Here is a 19,406-nt window from a genome sequence, read left to right as displayed (position 1 = left end):
GGTCCGCCAAAGATCATGAAGGCGTTGTGTACCTCGGGGAACCCATCATCTTTATCGCCGTCCCTTTCGCCGGCGCCCCTTTTCCTGGCCTCATCGTCATCGGGGAGCCCAAGCCTGGCGTAGTAACGCCAGAGCATGGTGCACTCCTCGAGGGCATGCTTCACCGGACCTTGATGGTAAGGACAGGGCTTCTTCAGCATGTCGTCAAATAGCCCGGGGCCCCGGGGGCCTCGGGGATTCCTGCGATCTGCCGCGGCGACATGGACGGCCTCGAGGACCTCCTGCTTCCCTGGGCGACCCTTCTTCTTTCTCTTGGGGACGCGGGTGGGCGAGGCCTCGGGGGCCTCGTCTTTCTGCTTCCCCTTAGCGTCGTTGTTGGGGAAGATGGCCCCAACCGCCTCTTCGCCCGAGGCAAAGTTGGTGGCGATGTCGAGGAGTGCGGCCGCTGTGGTTGGTACGTTCCGGCCCAATTCTCAGACCAGGTCTCGGCAGGAGGTGCCAGAGAGGAATGCTTGGACAATTTCCGAGTCACCGACGCGGGGCAACTCGGTGCATTTCTTGGAGAAGCGCCGGATGAAATCTCGAAGAGATTCGTCCGGCTTCTGGCGGCAACCTTTGAGGTCCCAGGAGTTCCCGGGGCGCACATAGGTGCCCTGGAAATTCCCGACGAAGACCCTCACCAAGTCGCGCCAGTCGTGGATCTATGCGGGAGGAAGGTGTTCGAGCCAGGCTCGCGCTGAGTCTGATAAGAACAAAGGGAGGTTGCGGATGATGAGCAGGTCATCTTCCACACCGCCTAGCTAACAAGCCAGGCGATAATCGGCTAGACATAGCTCGGGGTTCGTCTCGCCGCTATACTTTGTGAGGTTGGCAGGTTGCCAGAACCGGGCTGGGAAGTGAGCGTTGCGAATGGCTCTACTAAAGACCCGAGGGCCAGGTGGCTCGGGAGAAGGACTGCGGTCCTCTTCACTGTCGTAGCGACCGCCTCGGTGTGGGTGGTAGCCCCGGGCGGCTCTGTTGCCGCAGCGCCGTCGCCTGCCAACTACTTCGTGGTCACCTTGTGCCTCGTGCTGGTCTCTAGGTCGATCGCGCACCGAGGGGGCCGCGTTGGCCGTCGGCGCGCAAGCGGGCTCGGGACGGACCGAGGCAGCCTAGCCCCGGTGAGGTCACGCCGTGGGTTGCTCCGAAGTGCCTCTGCACCGGCGGGAGGCGGAACTTTCGGCCTGCTGTACCGCAACGGTCTTGAGGAGGTCGCAGAGCTCTTCGCGGACCCGTCGCCCCTCGGTGGTGGAGGGCTCGGGCATTGCTCGGACCAGCATCGCGGCCGCTGCAACATTCTGGCTAGCCCAATTAAAGATTGGGGGTGGCTCTCCCCCCTCATTGTCGTTGATGCGGTGATGGACGTCGCGGGCCCTCCCTCGGGCTCCTCCGCCCTCACCGTGCCCTTGCTGCTCCTGCTCGAGAGTGTCCCGAAGCTGTTGCAGAAGGAGTCGGTCTTGTTCGACCTTGGCTTGAAGCTCGTGGAGCTGCTCCAGGTCTGGGCGTCGATGCCCCCCGCGGACGAGATTCTCGTTTCGTGCCGCCGGGGCTACAAGACGCGGACGTGTGGCATCGCCCGCCCTTGCCTAGGGCGGGGAATGGTTGCCTGTCCTCTCGTCTTCTTTGCCCGCCCTTGGCATCCCGAGCCCGACGTGGAAGCACTCGCGAGATGGATCGTAAGTCCCTTCGTCGTCGGAGTCAGAATAGCCGAGGCAGTAGTCGCTTGCGGCCAAGAATTGGCGCAAAGCCCCAGGGTTGTGGAGTTCGGAGAAATCCACCCTGGGCCATGCCTCGGCCTCGTCCGAGGAGTCGAAGTGGGTGCTTAGGTCAAGAGCAAAGCGCTAGCGGCATTCCTCAACCCAAAGGGGCATGGGGACGGTGCTGTCTCCATATTCTGCCCCGCCGGGGTCGACTCTTCAGGGAGTGGTGGAGTGGAGCTAGACGACTGGGCATCGCCGCGAGCCACCGGCGATTTTCCTTTGTCTAGGCTCAGGCCAGACAGGTCCCCAGCCAGGGACCCCGTACCAACAGCTGGTCGCAGGATATCGGCGGGGAGTGGCGTGCCGCCCTAGGTTCGCGTAGCGTCGGGGTGGCCTTCCTCGCGTCGCGCCTGGCGAGCGCGGCGAGAGCGGCCGCCCGGGCGCCACCTGCGCCTGGGCTGCCGGGGCGTGACTTCATCGTCGGACGGTGGGGCTCGAGGGGCAAGGAGCACCATGTCGTACTCATGCCCTAGAGACATGAACTCTAGGCTCCCGAACCAAACTATGGTGCCGAGACGCAATGGTCGTATGGGGTCTGCCATCCGGGTCCTGCTGGGACGATGAAGCTAACACGCAGCGTCCCCTACCTGGCGCGCCAACTGTCGGTGTTTTAGAACCGGGGGTCCCTCAACCAACGAGTGAATTTGTGCTGCGTGCCCCTAATCCCGGATGGTGATGCAAAGAGACACAAGGTTTATACTGGTTCAGGCAATCGAGGCCCTACGTCCAGTCTGAGAGATCGATCTTATGTTCCTTGCACCGGAGTGCTCGTAGTAGGGGGTTACAAGCTAGGTGAGAGAGGGAGCTAGCCCCAGGTCTCGGCGAGGGTGGTGCGGGCTGCTTGAGGCGTTGTTCTCAAGCAGCGTAGAAGTGTGTAGTTCTATCGGTGTGTTCGTCCTTTTTTCCTGCCCCCTACGAGGCCCAAGTCCTCTCCTTTTATAGTTGAAGGGAGGACGAGGGCAGTACATGTATCACTATGCGGCGTCGTGCCAATAGGAGTGGCATGTCCGAACCCTGCGGCCCATTCCGGTGGCGGTGTGGCCGTAGGAGCGATCCGTCCTTGGAATACTGGAGCGGCGTGGTTGTCCCATCAGGTCCTGTGCGTCGTGGGAGCCCCGGGAATGTCTCGGAGCGGACGTGGCAGCGAACGTGCAAGCGCTGGTGGACAGATTGTGCGCGAGGCCGAGGCATGGTCGGTGTCGAGGCTTGTACTGCGGTGGGGGGTCTCGGCAGGCACGAACCCCGAGATTGCCGAGGCCCCGGTGTATAGTGCCGAGGCCTTGAGCGGGCGGCGGGTCGTGGGTGCAGCGTTAGGACACAGTGGCCGGTAACCCCCGTCATACCCTGTCCCAGGCGCTGATCGTGGACACAGTGCTGGGACACAGTTACCGGTAACCCCCGTCATACTCTGTCCCAGGCGCTGATCGTGGACACAGTGCTGGGACACAGTTGCCGGTAACCCCCGCCGTGCCCTGTCCCAGCCGGTACGGCGCTGACGCGACTTCGGGTCGCGTCGGCCATTCTGTGACATTGAGCCGCTGTCCGGCTGAGATTGCGGGAGTGGTTGAAGGTATTAATGAGACGTGACGCGCTGTCGAGAGGGTCGACCGAGGCGGGGGGCGATGGACCATGGACAAGCCAGCCTCGAGCGACACAGAGAATGAGGCCTCACGCGAGACGGAGATCAGGCTCCTTGCCGAGGCCTCGCGCGAGAGGCCTCGCGCGATACGGAGAACGCGCTTCCTGCCGAGGCCTTCCGTGGAGAGCCTCGGGCGGGGCGGAGACGGCATTCCTTGCCGAGGCCTTCCTTGGGGAGCCTTACGCGAAGCGGAGTTGGCGTCAGGATGCCGAGACCTCCTGCTCTACAAATGGGGGTGGCGTGTCCGAGCCCTGTAGCCGGCCACTGTTGTGGTATGGTCGATGGAGTGGCCCCGTCCTTGTCGTGCAGAAGTGACGCGCCGGTCATACTTGATCTTGTGCGTCGTGGGGCTCCAGTACAGCTTGACGCAGGACATGGCGGGCGACGTGCTGGTCATCGTGCGATGACGTCGTAGGGAGCTGTGGCTCCGCAGATGGCGAGGCCGAGCCATCGTGGGGGGCTCGGTGGACATGGATCCTCGGGCTGCCGAGCCCCTGAAGCAAACTACTGAGGCCTTGGAGGGAATTATTGGTCCTGGGTACTAATTCCGATGCCACAGTATCCCAGACGTGGCTCCCCACGCTGCGTTGTTCTCGGAGTAGGAGTTGGCAGCATAGTGAGGCATGGGCGTCAACCATGTGCATAGTGGTTAGCATAGTGGCGGGTAACCTCTGCCCAGTCCTGCCCCCTGTCCTGTCGGCCATTCCACTGTACTGTGCCGAGCATGCGGCCGATGTCAGGGGCAGCAGTTGGCTGAGTTAATGCGACACGACGCTTTGTCAGAGGGACGGGTGAAGGAAGAGGCAGCGGAGTGCTGCCGAGCCTGCCTCGCGCGAGACGGAGGGTCGGCGGCCCGGCCGAGGCCTACGACGAGAGGGGGTCGACCGAGGCCTTTGGTGGGGGATCGCCCGAGGTCAGCGGTGAGGGGGCCTCGGGCGAGTCGGAGAATCGGCTGAGGCCAGCGGTGTTTAGCTGGTTTCGATTTTTACGAAGTCTAAGCAGTCGTTTTTTGGTTCTTGCTTAGGGTACCCCTTCTCACGGTATCCGACAACGCCAACCTCAAGTTGAAGGATGGTGAAACGGTGGAGGATTTCTCCCTCCGCTTGTAGACGCTCATCAGCAAGCTGAAGAGCCACGGCGTCACCATCGACGAAGAGGAGGCGGTCTCCAAGTACCTCCACTCCGTGCCGGCAAAGTACATCCAGATCGCTCTCTCCATAGAGACGATGTTGGACTTGTCCACCCTTACCATTGAGGATGTGACAAGCCATCTGCGGGCGGTGGATGAGCGCCTAGAGCAGGCAACAGCGACAAAGGACAACAGCAAACTGCTGCTGACAGAGGAGGAGTAGGCTGCTTGGAGGAACTCCGGGGTATCCTCCTCTAGCCGTGGTGGCGATGGCAAGCGTCGCGGCAAGGCTTCTTCGGTGAAGAAGAAGCAGGTCGACCCCAACGCTTGTCGGCGCTGCGGGAAGACGGGCCATTAGGCATGGGAGTGCCCAAATCGCAAGCAGAAGAAGGCCGAGGCTCATCTGGCGCAAGCTGATGATGATGATGAGGCCACTATCCTGATAGTGATGTTCTATGGACTACATGACGTCGAGGCCGAGGAGAAGGAAGAGGTAACATCGGTGGAAGGCCCTAAAGGCTGTCAACCTCGATGAACCACGCGCCCAAGTCCACCTCAGACGTGTGGGCACCGACCAGGAGCAGCGGTGGTATCTGGACTCTGGTGCCAACAACCACATGACGGGCTCTAAGGCAGCCTTCTCCGAGCTCAACAACGATGTTACTGGTACGGTGAAGTTTGATGACGGCTCACGGGTGGCAACCTAAGGGCGCGGCACCATCATCTTCAGGTGCTAGAACAGGGAGCACCGCACGCTAACGGATGTATATTACATCCCGCAGCTACGTTCCAGCATCATCAGCATTGGTCAGCTGGATGAGCGCGGTAGCGAGGTACTGATCAAGGACGGAGTCCTTAGGATCAGGGACCGGGCACAGCGACTTATTGCCAAGGTGAAGAGGTCCCTGAACCAGTTGTACCTGCTTGACCTAAAGGTATTGCAGCCCGTGTGCCTAGCGGTAAGGCACACTGAGGAACCGTGGATGTGGCATGCCTGGTTCGGACATCTCAGCTTCGACGTGTTTGGTCGGCTGGAGAAGATGGTCTGAGGGCTATCCCACATCAAGCACGGAGGCGAGCTATGTGACAGCGGCTTGGCCAGGAAGCAGAGGAGGCTACCATTCCCAAAGGCGGCCAAGTATCGCGCGAAGGACGCTCTCGAGCTCGTCCACGGCGACCTCGGTGGGCCGATCACGCCAGCTATAAACCATGGTCGGTGGTACTTCCTTCTGCTTGTGGATGATTGCAGTCGCTACATGTGGCTGCAACTCCTGACGAGCAAGGACTAAGCGGTGGCGGCGATCAAGAAGTTCAAGATGCGCGCGGAGAACAAGAGCGGCAAGAAGCTCCACGTGTTGAGGACTGATCGCGGCGGCAAATTCACTTCGGTGGAGTTCGCTGCGTACTGCATGGATTAGGGTGTGGTGCGACACCACACCGCACCGTACTCGCCACAACAGAATGGCGTGGTGGAGAGGTGGAACCAGACGGTGGTCGGCATGGCTCATCCATGATGAAGGCCAAACACATATCGACAAGGTTCTAGGGTGAGACGGTGACAACGGCGGTGTTCATCCTCAACCGCGCTCCGACCAAGGCCCTGACGGGCAAGACGCCGTTCGAAGCTTGGTATGGGCGCAAGCCGAGCGTGTCCTTCCTCCAGACATTCGGCTGCATCGGCCACATCAGGAAGACGAAGCCGATCCTCACCAAGCTAGAGGACAGGAGCACACCGATGGTGTTCTTGGGCTATGCGGAGGGTACCAAGGCGTACCGGCTCTATGACCCACGTGAAGACAAGGTACTTGTCTCGTGCGACGTCGTGTTCGACGAGAAGGTGGCTTGGGACTGGACCAGTCCAAGCACGGGGGAAGCTGGCGGCTTCACCAGCACCTTCATCGTCGAGCACTTGGTCATCCACGGTGGTGGAGATGCTGGGGAAGAGGTGTCGAGCACTCCTGGGGCGGTGCTGAGCACTTTGAGAGGGATGCCGAGCACTCCGGGACGAGTGCCGAGCACTCTTAGAGGGATGCCGAGCACGCCAGGAGTGATGCCACTCCAGAAGGGATGGCGAGCACGCCAGGAGTGATGCCACTCCGGAAGGGATGGTGACCACTCCAGGACGGGTGCTGAGCACTGCCGTAGTGGAGCCAAGAGGTCTTGCAGTGGTTTCGACCACTCTAAGACTGAGGCTGAGCACTCCTACAGTGGTGCCGAGCACTGCAGGAGTAGTGACGAGCTGTCCAAGAGTAGTGCCGAGCACTACAACCGGGGTGCCGAGCACTCTAGGTGTTGTGCCGAGCACTCCGGCGGAACATGGAACTCTATCAACACTGATTGAGTTCGCCTTACCTCCAAGTGGCATCACTGAGTTCGTGGATGCCTTCCACGAAGGTGAGGAGGTGTGGTTCCATAGGCCGGACGACATCGTCGGTGGCACAGGGCCCTCAAGACTGGCTGGTCGGCTGCTCAATGACCAAGAGCTGCTGCTCGTCAGTGCAAAGGAACCACCCACGTTCACGTTGGTGGAGCGCGATGGAAACTGGCGACGAACGATGCTGGAGGAGATGAAGGCGATCGAGGAAAATGAGACATGGCAGCTCGTCGATCCACCTCCAGAATGTCGTCCGATCAGCCTGAAGTGGGTGTACAAGGTCAAGCGGGACGATCTCGGCGCCATTGTCAAGCACAAGGCGCGCCTCGTCGCTCGAGGCTTTGTTCAGCGCGAGGGCATAGATTTTGAGGAGGTCTTTGTGCCAGTAGCGCGCATGGAGTCTGTTCGTTTGCCTTGGCAGCAGCAAAGGACTGGCGCGTCCATCACTTGGACGTTAAATTGACCTTCCTCAACGGTGAGCTAGCGGAGACGGTCTTCGTCAGGCAACCTCCAGGTTTCGCCGTCAAGGGAGAGGAGGACAGGGTGATCCGACTGCGCAAGGCGCTCTACGGGCTGCAGCAGGCCCCACGAGCATGGAATGCCAAGCTTGATGCCACGCTAAGCGATCTTGGGTTCCAGCGGTGCGCAACCGAGCACGCGCTCTACACGAGAAGACGGGGGAAGAAGGAGCTCGTCGTCGACGTGTATGTGGTCGACTTAATCGTCATCGGCACGCGCATGGAGGACATCAACAGCTTCAAGCGCGAGATGGCGGCTCGTTTTTGAATGAGCGATCTCAGCGCACTCTCCTACTACCTTGGCATCGAGGTGAGATAGGGGAAGGAGGAACTCACGCTCGGTCAGAACGCGTATGCCTCGAAGCTGTTGGAGCAGAGCGGCATGGCTTAGTGCAAGCCATGCGTGACTCCGATGGAGGAGCGGCTGAAGCTGACGAAGGCCAGTACCATGGCGAAGGTGGATGCAACATCGCCGACGGTCTGCGTTACCTAGTCCACAAAGGCCGGACATTGCATTCGCCATGGGCTATGTCAGTCGCTTCATGGAGGATCCCAGAGAGGATCACTAGGCTGCGATGAAGCGGCTACTGCGCTACGTCAAAGGGACAGTGGATCAAGGGATCATCTTTCCTAAGACCGGCGGGAGTAGGCTGCAGCTCACTGTGTTCAGCGTTGCAGACATGGCGGGGGACATCGATGGACGACGGAGCACCTCTAGCATGCTCGTCTTCCTCGGGTCGGCTCCAATTTCATGGTTGTCGCTGAAACAGAAGGTAGTGGCACTATCTACGTGCGAGGCAGAGTACGTAACGACGGCCACAGCGGCATGCCAAGTTGTGTGGCTACGCCGGGTGCTGGGAGAGCTGACCGGCGAGGAAGCTCACCCACCAGCACTGATGGTGGACAACCAGCCCGCCATCGCACTCACGAAGAATCCGGTTCTGCATGACCGGAGCAAACACATCGACTAAAGTTCTACTTCCTCAGGGACTGTGTCGATGGAGGGCAGATCGTCATCGAGTTCGTCGAAACTGGTCGACAACTCGTGGACGTCCTCACCAAGCCTCTCGGACATCTTCGACTCACGAAGCTGAAAGAGATGATCGGCATGGAGGGGGTACAAGGGATAGCAGTAGGATTAGGGGAAGAATTGTTAGATAATCTAGTGCTTCCTTGTGTGAACACACAACAAGGGAAGACAACGCCGAAAAGGCCCCCTGCTGTGGTACTGTAGCCGCTGTAGAGGCAGACATTGAACGGCTCACCTGCCGCTCTATAGCCACATGCAGGGACTGGCGCAAAAGTCAGTCCTGCTGTGTTATCTAGTCACTGTAGCAGCATGGGAGCTGTACTAGGACTAGATGGATAGAGTTGTATATATAGTTTGCCACTACAACTCAACAAAAGGAGTTCAGTTTTGCCATCTCCTACACAGGGCTCCGGCCAACGCTGGTGCTTGTACTGTATGTGTTTACTCTGTTCTCCCTCTTCTTCTACCTCTAGCCATAGTGTGTGTGGTCCGACAGCCTCTGTCGTGCTCGGCCGTGGTCGTCAAGACTGGTGAGTGGTCGACTCACCTGAGCCGGTGATCCTGTGGGCTAACAGCTAACAGTTTTGTTGTTATACCTATACTCTATCATATCATATCAAGGAGAGGAATTGCTTGGAAAAGCCGACGCTGAATCTATTCTGAACTGATAAAATTGGTTCCAATCCACTCTTTGGTGCCCAACATTCGACGACCTCAATCTTCGGACAATCCAGAAAGATATGGGTTGAGGGTGAGGGCATGCTCCATGCCCTCTACTTCACCAAAAGCGCTTCAGGCTCTTCTTGGTCACTCTCCTATGCCAACCGCTATGTGCAATCCGAGACGTTCAAGCTTGAAACAGCCCGGCAGAAACCGTGCTTCCTCCCTGCCACTGAGGGCGACTCTGCAGCCACCACCTTCATGTTCAACTATGTAAGCAAATAGAACTTTGCAAATCTAGATTTGATGTAGTACTATATATTAGTCTATGAGCTCAGTTTCTTCAACCATAGTAAAATTTCTCTTAGTCTATTACTTTATGTAATTGCGATCTAGTACCTGACACTTGAAACGAGTGAACATGCAACGCAGCTGAGGTTTGGCAAGGTGAACAAGGACATCAACAACACCAATGTGTTTGAGCATGCCGGCAGGGTGTTCGCTATCGCTGAGAACTCTCTACCTTACGAGATCTGCATAGATAGCGTCGACACTGGCGATACTTGGGACATTGGCGGGGAATGGGATCAGCCCGCTTTCACGGCACATCCAAAGGTATGGATAACTACTTAGCTTTACCATGCACAACCAAGCTAAATCGGTTGATACTACTATCAGTGATTACACTGAAGCATCAATTGGGAACCAGAATATACAATTACTAAATATCAAAGTTTATGGTGGCTATTAGAAACATGACGGTGACTCAACTGTCTTAGCTAGCAGGAAAATAACAAATATCAAAATAATGGTACTGCTGTCTATGTAGCACCAATATCAATGTTTACCATGACAAATAGAAACAAGATAGAAACTCAGCTCTCCTAGCAGGAAAATACCAAATACTTCTTAGCATGGGCATGTGTCTCACTTGTTGTCTTGCCAACCAAAAAAAAAAAACCAAGACAGTGACTCAGCTGTCCTTGCCAACCAAATATAGTCAGTATGAGGTAGACAGAAACTATTCATCCTTTGAACCTAATACTTAGAAACAAAGAGTAAGACAGTGACATATGTCATATCAGGAAAAGTAGCGTGCCTATATATCATTATCATATATAACAAAATAAGTATTTAAGCACTCCGAAAATAATTATTCACTAGATGGTTTCAACTTGCAGTCGCAACAGAATCCACAAATTTAGTCACACACACAAAAAAAAACAGAATCAATTAATAATTAGTTATATTGCACAAGCACATGACTCAATTACTTAGTCACTAAGCCACTCGGCCATTAAGCCACTCGGCCACTCGGCACTTAGTCAGTCAGATACTCAATCACTTGCCTACTCAGCTACACGTCCCCTCAGTCACTCGGTCACTACACGCTACTTGGCCACTTGCCCACTTGGCACTTAGTCACTCACTCACTCTATCGCTAAGACGCATGGCCAACTGAATCAATTAGTCACAATGCCACTCAGCCACTCGGTCACTAAGTAAGTTAGGCACAAGCCAGTTGCATATATATAGGTGAGGTGCCTTATAATACAAGACAGTACAAGTATAATGTGCGGTGGCTATACAATCTCTAATAACTAGAAACCAAAATATGATACATCTTTCTACACTCTATTGATATGCAGAACCAACGAATTCATTTTTATTCACATGAACGTAACCTAGGTAGCTCCTGGATCAGGGGATCTTGTCATCTATGGAATAAATGCAAAGAAGCCATTCCTAGTAATTGGAGTTGTCTCAGGTATCTTATTTACAGTAGTTTGCAGTTTTATATCATATTCTTTATACCAAGGTTGGTAAAACAAGTTGAAGTTCCAACTTACTGCAGCTGATGGAACGAAACTAAAGCATAGAGTTGATCTCAAGCTGGACAGATGTATATTTTGTCATGAAATAGGAGTTACTCCAAAGTACGTGCAAAATTCATTTTCCTGAATAAATTGCAAAGTGAAACATATTTCAGTAGGGGTTGTCATTTTACCTTTTTAATATAATTCCAGTAGGGGTTCACATCCCTCCTGTTTCATCAAAAAAAAAGTGAGTGATATTTCTAAAATATCACCATATTGATAAGTGATGCTAGAATTGATGAATTTCATTTACAACAAAGCACTGATGAATTCAGTCTCCTGATGTATATAGGTACAATGTAATCATGGATGTACCACTTACTTTCGACATCAGTGGACTTATCAAAGGTGGCCAGTAAGTAATTTTGAAAACCTTTTCAGTTAAAGATATTGCTCTACTTGATTAAATTTGCAAACATAATATGAAAACCCTCGGCACAGGTTGTTGCAGTTTGAGAAGGAAAGTTATGCGAGAATTGGGGTTATGCCCCGTTATGGCAATGCAGATTCAGTTATCTGGTTTAATGTTGAACCATTCTGCATGTTCCATCTAATCAACTGTTTTGAAGAGGGTGATGAGGTATAACAATCACGAAACTGGTTAGCTTGCTCCATAGAGCTTTAATATCATCATCTCCAGTTACAATCATGAGACTGGTTATTTATTTTCTATTTTATCATCACTGCAAAGAATATATGCTTTATAGATACTACTCTTCCCCGGTTAAATAGGTTGTGGTACAAGGTCTCCGTTCACCAGACTCTATAATACCAGGTCCAAGACTTGCCCTGAACAAGTATGGATTGTCTGAGCTTACAGAAGACGACAAGCACATGAAACAAGAAATTAACAAGGAATTTTTCTTTCGGTTATACCAATGGAGATTAAACTTGAAAACAAACTATGTCTCAGGGGAATATTTAACTGGAACAGAGTTTTCAATCGAATTCCCAACGATCAATAACCAGTACACAGGCTTGCAACATAGTTATGCCTATGCACAAGTTGTGGACTCTGTAACAATCTCTTGTGGCAAATGTGTGAAAGGTATGTCATTTAGAAAAACACGTGAAAGGTATGACTGAAATCGAACATAATTTTACATGTATTTACTAGCTTAGAGTCTAGGAAAGAAAGTAAACAGTAACCTCCAACAAGAAGAATGAAATAAAGAAACGAAGCACCACAGAGGACTGGTATAGGTTACATTTCTGTTCATGGTGATGTTATATCTCAGCGTGACTGTCAAGGGCGTTAGGCCCCAAGATGGCTGGCCCCTGACTGCGGAGTTCGTAGTCGCGGTCCGTAGTCGCCGGCAGGGTTATACCCCCACGCCGCTATCCTTCGTCGACCAGGATTCACCCTTGGTCGCCGGCTTGAGAGAGATAGAGAGAGATGGGAATATTTGGTAATATTTCTTGTTATCCCAAAGAGTCTCCGAACAAGAATATATAGCCTGTGGCCCAACTAAATAAAGTATCTAATCTCCCTATATCTAGGAGTAATAATAGAAAGCTAATCTATTTTCCATACTAACAACCGGTAGAGTTTGTGTCTTGCGCGTCTCCCTGCACGGCGCTGGTACGCTCATACGCACGCTCATGGGCTCGGCGCACATCACGGGCCCTGTGGCGCCTTGTATATGTGCGTCCTACCATGACATCTCCCTCCCCGTCGAGATTCAGCTCGTCCTCGAGCTGAAAAGCTGGAAACCTGTCACGGAACAGCGCAGTATCCTCCCAGGTGGCCGACGCCGCCGAAGAACCCTTCCACTGGATGAGGACTTGTGGAACGCCGCGAGCTAAACGGTAGCGCACCGCTTTTTCAGGCTCTGGACTGATGGCGCCATGGTGTAGCAACGGTAGTGGCGGAGGAGCAGCTGGCGGGGTACCTTGAAACTTCTTGAGCAAACCAACATGGAAAACATCATGGATACGTGCGCCCGCCGGAAGAGCAAGTCGGACAGCCACCTCATTGATTAGTTCAGTGACACGGTAGGGCCCGACAAACCGTGGCTTGAGCTTGCCACCTCCTGCCTGAGGAAGCGATGAGGCCAGCCGGTGACGAAGACGAAGAAGAGCCCAATCACCAACCTGATAGCTGACTTGCCTGTGTGCGCGATCGTAGTGCCGTTTCTGTGTTGCTTGTGCCTGCTCCAACCTGCAACGAATATCGGCCAGAAACTCTGTCCGTTCAGCCATGTTTTTGGCAACGGCAGGTACCCTGGAGTCACCCGGCTCATAGGACCGAATGGAAGGTGGATCACGGCCATACACCACACGAAAAGGAGTGTCTTGCAACGACGTTTGGTATGCTGTGTTGAACAAATATTCTGCCCAAGGTAACCACCTGAGCCACTGGCGAGGCCGATCCCCCGTAAGACACCTGAGGTACATCACGATGACACGATTTGCTGATTCGGATTGGCCATCAGATTGAGGATGGAAGGCCGTTGTCATATGTAACTTGGTCCCCAACAAACGCATGAGCTCCTGCCAAAATGTTGATGTAAACACCGGATCCCTGTCAGACACCATAGACTGAGGAACGCCATGTAACCGAACTATGTCAGTGAAGAAAGCCTGGGCTACTGATTCAGCCGTGTATGGATGTGCCAAAGGTATAAAATGGCAGTATTTGCTAAATCGATCCACCACTGTGAGTATTACTGACTTGCCACGAACGCGGGGAAGAGCTTCCACAAAGTCGAGTGCAACATCCGTCCAAACCCGCTGTGGTACTGGTAGTGGCAACAGAAGACCAGCCGGGTGGAGATGTTCAGATTTGTATCGCTGGCAAACACCACATGTACGTACCATGTCCTGCACACGCTGCTTCATATTAGGGAAGTGAAAGTCGCGCCGAAGCCGATGTAGAGTTCGTTGGACACCCTCATGACCATCCTCATGTATCACAGCCATGATTTCCTGGATGAGCTGAGATCTAGGCGGAATGTACAGGCGCCCAGAGAACTGTACCAAGCCGTCCACAACAGTCCAGGGTGCTGAACGCGCCCCGGAGGCGATCTCCGCTTGAAGGGCGACAAGTGCCGGGTCGTCGAGCTGTGATTGCCGGAGCCGATCAATGAAGTCGAAGCGGGGGGCTGAAAGAGCCAGCAGCGCCCCATCCTCGGTGTCCCTTCTGGACAGTGCATCTGCCACAGCATTTGACACCCCCGGCTTGTACTCAACAGAGAAATCAAAGCCCAGCAGTTTGCCCACCCAATGATGTTGTGGGATGGTGGACAGGCATTGATCCAGCAAGTACTTTAAACTGTAGTGGTCTGTCTTGATAGAGAAACGACGACCCCAAAGATACGGCCGCCAATGTCGTATAGCCTGGACCAATCCGATGAGTTCGCGCTCGTATGCCACCAATGCCCTGTGCCGCGGCGCTACAGGCCGACTGAAGAAGGCTATAGGATGGCCTTCTTGTATGAGAACAGCCCCGAAGCCGTGAGAGGACGCATCACACTCGACGACAAACCTCTTGGCGAAATCTGGCATAGACAGAACCGGTGCAGATGTCACCGCGGCTTTAAGTGCGTCGAAAGCCGCGGTAGCCTCTGTGCTCCATGAGAAACCCTCCTTCTTGAGAAGAACAGTGAGTGGCGCTGCGATAGAGCCGTAGTTGTGGATGAATTTGCGGTAGTAACCCGCTAAACCGAGGAAGCCACGCACTGCCCGCGCCGAGCGAGGGACCGGCCAATCGTGGATGGCCTGCACCTTGGACGGATCCATTGCCACTCCCGCCTCGGAAATAGTGTGGCCGAGGTAGGCAACCGAGGGTACCCCGAACGCACACTTGGAGCGCTTGACGAAGAGGACATGTCGGCGAAGCTCACTGAGGATCGTACGAAGATGTCGAAGATGATCCGCCCATGTCTTGCTGTAAACCAAAATGTCATCAAAGAAAACAAGTACAAAGCGGCGGAGGTAGGGTCGTAGGACATCGTTCATGAGGGCCTGGAAGGTTGCTGGAGCGTTGCATAGGCCGAACGGCATGACCAGGAACTCGTAGAGGCCCTCGTGGGTACGGAACGCCGTCTTGTGGACATCTTTAGGACACATCCGCACCTGGTGGTACCCGGAGCGTAAGTCGAGCTTGGTGAAAAACCGTGCGCCATGGAGCTCGTCCAGAAGCTCGTCTACGACCGGTATGGGGTACGCATCCTTCACTGTGAGAGCGTTCAGTGCACGGTAATCGACACAGAACCGCCATGATCCATCCGGCTTCTTGACGAGGAGGACCGGAGAGGAGAAGGCGGAGTCGCTGCGACGCACAATGCCCTGCGAAATCATGGTAGCACACTGTTTCTCTAGTTCATCCTTGTGGACTGTCGGGTACCTGTACGGCCGTACAGCCACAGGGGCGGCGTCCGGCTTCAGTAGTATCCTGTGCGTGCGCCCCCGTTGTGGTGGCAGACCGCTCGGTTCAGCGAACACATCGCTAAAGGAGTCGAGCAGCTCATCCAGGAGCGGCTCCCTGGCAACGGCAGTGTGGATGCGGGGCGATGCTGTTGGAGGAACGCCGCACCAGCAGATGTCCCGGCCTGCGTGCTTGAAGGCAATGGTGCCGGCTGCCATGTTCCAGACGATGTCCCCTAATGAGGCCATCCAGTTTGTTCCCAGGACAACGTCATAGCCCGCCAGCGGCATGACGTACAGGTCGACGTCAAACTGGAGGCCGTCAATGAGGACCGGCGCGCGACGAAGAACCCCTGGGCAAGAGATGCGCTCCCCATTAGCCACTGTGGCCGTGAGGCGAGGGCGCGGCTCAATGGGCAGGCCGGCTCTCTGAGCAGCTTCCTCCCCAATGAAGCTGTGCGTGGAGCCGGTGTCGATGAGTGCGATGAAAGCCGCCTTTCCTACGCATACACGGAGCTGAATGGTGCTGCTGATTGGTACCCCGGCGACCGCGTGCAGGGAAAACACTGGGGCTTCTTCTTCTGTCACTTCCTCGGCGACCTCAACGCCATCAATGTAGAAAAGACGCCGACAAGTCCTGTTATGGCCCCGTGTGTAGGGTTCATTGCAGTTATAGCAGAGTCCGAGGCGACGTCGTTCTGCCTGTTCCTCCGGCGTAAGGCGCTTGGCCTGATTGGCCTGCCCGCGTGGTGGGAGCCCTGGAAGGGCCAGAGGCGGAGCTGGTGGGGCGGGTAGGACCGGCACAGCCGGAGCCGCCGGGGGCCCGGGGCGCGGTGCTGGTGCTGGGAGTAGCCCGCGCGGTACAGCCTTAGCCGGCACCGGTGGTAGTTTGTCGAGCTCCATCAACTCCACCTGGCGTGCTAGGCTCATTGCTGCGGCGAGCGTCGCTGGATTGTGAATACGGACAGCGTGGCTCAGCGGCGGCAGAAGTCCTCCTGTGAAGAGTTGGACGCGTTGAAGCTCGTCCAGGTGACCGGCGCGAGGAAGCAGGGCCTGGAAGCGATTGGAGTATTCCTCCACTGTCCCTGTACGTCGGCACTCGGCGAGTTCGAACAACGGCGCGGAGCGCAGGGGTGGTCCGAACCTCAGATTGAGGAGGTCCTTGAACCTGCCCCAAGGAGGTGTGCCTTCATCTTCCTGGAGCTGAATAAACCAGAGCTGGGCGACGTCCTCCAGATTGTAGGAGGCCATCCAGACACGCTCCTCCGCCAGAGTGCGCTGTTGGCGGAAGTATGATTCGCACTTGTTGATGAAGAGCATAGGATCGGACTTGCCATCATAGCGGGGAAACTCCAGCTTTTGGAACCGAGGCGGGCGATCAATCTCGCGATGGCCCTCGGTGCGGTTGCCACCGCTGGTGTCCGACGTCGAGGCAGATTTCTCCTTCATCCTCGCCATGTCAGCCTTCATGGCCGTCAAATCGGCGGTAAGGACTTGCAGCATCTTGACGACTTCAGCGAGGCTGGGTTGCTCACCCATGGAGGATGTCACAGCGGAGGGCTGAGTTGGTGGTGGTGGTGCGGCTTCGGTGGAAGGGGTGGACTGGGGTTGAGAAGACGAGGATCGCCGAACTCTAGATACCAAGTTGTCAAGGGCGTTAGGCCCCAAGATGGCTGGCCCCCGACTGCGGAGTTCGTAGTCGCGGTCCGTAGTCGCCGGCAGGGTTATACCCCCACGCCGCTGTCCTTCGTCGACCAGGATTCACCCTTGGTCGCCGGCTTGAGAGAGATAGAGAGAGATGGGAATATTTGGTAATATTTCTTGTTATCCCAAAGAGTCTCCGAACAAGAATATATAGCCTGTGGCCCAACTAAATAAAGTATCTAATCTCCCTATATCTAGGAGTAATAATAGAAAGCTAATCTATTTTCCATACTAACAACCGGTAGAGTTTGTGTCTTGCGCGTCTCCCTGCACGGCGCTAGTACGCTCATACGCACGCTCATGGGCTCGGCGCACATCACGGGCCCTGTGGCGCCTTGTATATGTGCGTCCTACCATGACAGTGACTAACTACTATCTAATTTGCAGTCAATCCGAAGTATAGAGGTTTTGCAAAATTCTTCCTTGATAAGAGAAACAACACAGAGGTGCAAAGCATAAATTTTTCATTGGTCTAATTCTTAATTCTTCTGGATTCCCATGCTTAACTATGACAAAAAACAGATATCTGGGGCAAATCTCATAAAAACGCAGTATCACTGGCTTAGTAAAGATGAGTTCTGCTCTGGAGCAACATTTGTACCGAGAGTTGGTGGGTCACATGAAGATGATGGGTGGATTATTTCATTTGTACATGATGAGAAAACTAACACATCACAGGCAAGTGTTGTCTATTTCATATACATCAATGATCCCATTTGTCCTACAAGCATACAGGGAAATCAATGATGGGACCTTAATGTATTAATGTTACAGGTGCATATAATTGATGCTCAAAGATTTGAAGATGCTCCTGTTGCAAAAGTAGCACTACCACGAAGAGTACCTTATGGCTTCCATGGAATTTTCATCACAAAATGATGTGATGCAATTCCATCACTTGTTAAATACTCCCTCCATACTAAAAAATGAAGTTGTTTTGGACAGCGACACGGTCTCTAAAGCATAACTTTGACTACTTATTTTTATAAAGATATTTATCAAAAAGTGATATATGTAAAGTATTTTTCAAGACAAATCTATACATATGGTTTTCACATTTTCAAACTCAACAACTTAAAAGTTATTCATGATTTATATTCTCAATGTTTGACCCAAGCCTTATCCAAAATGACTTCATTTTTTAGTGCGGAGGGAGTACTAAAGAAAATTAAAAAAAAAAAACTTTGCATGAGTTGCTGAATCAGCCAAGCCATTTCGGTTCTTGAGATGTGTCAGTACAGAGTTTCATCCCTGTAGTTGATAGTTTATACATTTTTTTCCTTAGTATTGTGTTTGTGGTATCATGGACTACATTCAGCTAAAATGGGCAATAAGCTTTCAGTTGTACTACCGATTTCCCAGGAGGACAAATTAGCACGACTACTCTGTTGGTACCTTGAGAGAATATGTACTATGGAGCACAAAAAAAAGGTACCACAAACACAATACTCAAATGGTTTGAGAAATCGGGTATAATCCCAGGAGGACAATTAGCACGACAGCTCCAAAAAGGTTTCAGAAAAAATTTACTTTTGGTATCTAATCCAAGAGCGAGATGAAAACTAGACACATGAAATTTACTCGAAGAAATTTCAGCATCACAAAATGTTATGGACTGATCCCAGCTGGATCGGAGGCCCAGTTGCCATCTATCTGCAGCACCACCCGAACATGTTACCTGTATCTCAAAGTAAGGATTAAGTAAGTTGCGTAATTAAGTGATTAGCTACAAAATCAGCCGATGAGCTGTTTTGGAGACATGCAAGATTGCATCAGATTCCCCTCTCATAGATCTTCCTCTGTTTTCTTCCTAGCCGCAGGCTTCCATCTTCCCTGTTACTAATCCAGCCAATCTACTCTACCTAGTACCTACCCTACCAACTTAACGCCATGTTTCTCAAGACCCTATACTGGAAACAAGAAGCTTACTCTCAACATCTCACCATGGTTGGATGGTTCTTTAGCGTGCAACTCTTTCAGTCTCTACAAAGAGCAAACCACTCAAATATATATTAGGAATGACAAACTAAATGAAGCAATATGCATATGGAGCATGTAGCAGCATCAAATTTGACACATTTTCTTGTAGACTTACATTTTCTTTTCTTTTTAGCTGAACTCGATCTTTCTTCTCTTTTTGAACTTCTCAAACAAGATTACAGGAACTGACTTTACCATTCTTGCTCGATCCATAGCCATGGAGAGAAAATCATCTTCTTGTTTTTTTTTTTTAATTTGGGGTGTTTTGAAAAGGAGCAGTTCTAGTTCTAGATTAAGCATTGCAGTTCCAGCTAAGAATATATAAAAA

The 19,406-nt window shown here is 53.3% G+C and overlaps 1 pseudogene; it reads left to right on the top strand.

The window, feature by feature from the left end:
* LOC136548582 (carotenoid 9,10(9',10')-cleavage dioxygenase 1-like) overlaps positions 1-17,977 on the top strand; it is a 45,224-nt pseudogene extending 27,247 nt beyond the window's left edge.
* The last annotated feature ends 1,429 nt before the right edge of the window (positions 17,978-19,406 follow it).

This window comes from Miscanthus floridulus, chromosome 4 (assembly GCF_019320115.1).
Source record: "Miscanthus floridulus cultivar M001 chromosome 4, ASM1932011v1, whole genome shotgun sequence".
Lineage (NCBI taxonomy): Eukaryota > Viridiplantae > Streptophyta > Magnoliopsida > Poales > Poaceae > Miscanthus > Miscanthus floridulus.
This window is presented reverse-complemented; position numbering and strand designations above follow the sequence as displayed.